We start from the raw sequence: 2,481 nt of genomic DNA, 5'->3' as shown, positions 1-2,481 counted from the left end.
CGCCCAGGCGCCGCAGGGTGAGGCTGAACAGCCTGGGGGGAACGGCTCAGAGACCCCTCCCCAAAATACAGACCCAACACAGAGACCCCTCCCCAAAATACAGACTGCCCCCAGAACCACAGACCCAACACAGAGACCCCTCCCCAAATCCCACAGACCCCTCCTGGAGGAGCCGCAGGGTGAGGCTGAACAGCCTGGGGGGAACGGCTCAGAGACCCCTCCCCAAAATACAGACTGCCCCCAAAATCACAGACCCAACAGAGAGAGACCCCTCCCCAAAACCACAGACCCAACACAGAGACCCCTCCCCAAAATACAGACTGGCCCCAAAACCACAGACCCAACACAGAGAGACCCCTCCCCAAAACCACAGACCAAACAGAGAGAGACCCCTCCCCAAAATACAGACTGCCCCCAAATCCCACAGACCCCTCCCGGAGCAGCCGCAGGGTGAGGCTGAACAGCCTGGGGGGGAACGGATCAGAGACCCCTCCCCAAAATACAGACTGCCCCCAAAATCACAGACCCAACCCAGAGACCCCTCCCCAAAATCAGAGACCCAACCCAGAGACCCCTCCCCAAAATCAGAGACCCAACCCAGAGACCCCTCCCCAAAATCAGAGACCCCTCCCGGAGCAGCGCCAGGCGCCACAGGGTCAGGCTGAACAGCCTGGGGGGATAACACTGAGAGACCCCTCCCCAAAATACAGACCCAACACAGAGACCCCTCCCCAAAATCCCACAAACCCCTCCCGGAGCAGCCGCAGGGTGAGGCTGAACAGCCTGGGGGGGGATTAATACTGAGACCCCTCCCCAAAATACAGACTCCCCCCAAAATCACAGACCCAACACAGAGAGACCCCTCCCCAAAATCACAGAACCCTCCCCAAAATCACAGACCCTCCCTAAATCACAGAGACCCCTCCCCAAAATCACAGAGACCCCTCCCCAAAATCACAGAGACCACTCCCGCAGCGTGAGGCTGAACAGCCTGGGGGGGCTGGGGGGGATAAATAAACCCAGAGACCCCTCCCCAAAACCCAGAGACCCCTCCCAAACCCACAGACCCCTCCCACAGGGTGAGGCTGAACAGCCCCCAGCCCCTCAGGGACCCTCCCCAAAATGGATCCGGAGGGTCCCTGGGGGTCTCGAGAATTGGGGGCGTCCGGGGGGCGTCTGGGGGTCCCCAGGGGGGTCCCGGTGGTCTCTGGGGCTCCCGGTGATTGGGGGGTCCCGGGGGGATTCTCGGTGGTCCCTGGGGGGGTGTCCCGGGGGGTTCCGTGACTGGGGGGGGTTCCCCGCGCTCACCTGGGCACGCAGCTGGGCGAGCTCCGGTCCACGTCCCAGGTGGCGAACAGGTTCATGTGCACCGGCCCGGGGGGCGGCGCCGGGGGGGCCCCGGGGCCGGGGGGGGGGCGCGGGGGGGCCCGGGGGGGGCCCCGGGGGGGCTCCGGGCCCGGGGGGGGGCGCGGGGGGCGCCGCGTTCCGCCATCGCCGCCGCCGTCCGAGCCACGCCCCCCGCGCCCGATTGGCCGCCGGGCCGCACCGCGGGATCCGATTGGGCAGCGCCCGTCGCGGCCCCGCCCACGCGCGGCGCTGATTGGTCACCGCCCACCCCGCTGCGGAACGGCGGCCACGCCTCCCTGTCAGGAGAGGCCGCGCCCACCCCGGGGGTCCCGGGCGCTGATTGGGTGAGAGGGGATGAGGCCACGCCCCCTTGGGGACATTGTGGGGTCACCCGAAGGTCACGGGGGACGGGGCGGGGCCTGGGGGGACCCGGGGGGTGACACCGAGGGGACACCTGGGTGGTCCCGATGGCCCCGCCCCCTCTGTCGTCATCGATGTCCCTACTCTGAGGGGACCCGTCCGTCTGTCCCCTCTCTGTCCCTCTGTCCCCTCTCTGTCCCTCTGTCCCTCCTGTCCCCTCTCTGTCCCCTCCTGTCCCCTCTCTGTCCCCTCTCTGTCCCTCTGTCCCTCCTGTCCCCTCTCTGTCCCCCTGTCCCCTCTCTGTCCCCTCTCTGTCCCTCTGTCCCTCCTGTCCCCCTCTCTGTCCCCACCCCTGGGACTGTCCCCAACCCCCAAGGAGCCCCCGTCGTGTCCCCAGCACGGGGTGGGGACGGGGACAAGGCCTGGGGACAGCAGGGCCGTGGGGACACCGGGACAGCCGAGCTGCTGGCAGCAGGGACAGGGCTGGGGACACGTCCCAGTGACACAGGGACCTTGGGGACATGGGGACATTTCCAAGTGACACGGTGACCTCACTGTGACAGCGACCTCGGGGACATGGTGACACTGGGGACGCGTCCCAGTGACCCTGGGGACACAGTGCCACGTCCCCAGTGCCACGGTGACATTGGGGACACAGGGACCTCATTGTCACAGTGACATAGTGACCTTGGGGACACAGGGACCCTGGGGACGCGGTGACCCCGGTGGCACCAGGCAGAGCCGCGGGTTCGGTGGGGACAGCGCCACCTTTTA

This window comes from Ammospiza caudacuta, chromosome 32 (genome assembly GCF_027887145.1).
Source record: "Ammospiza caudacuta isolate bAmmCau1 chromosome 32, bAmmCau1.pri, whole genome shotgun sequence".
NCBI lineage: Eukaryota > Metazoa > Chordata > Aves > Passeriformes > Passerellidae > Ammospiza > Ammospiza caudacuta.
This window is presented reverse-complemented; position numbering follows the sequence as displayed.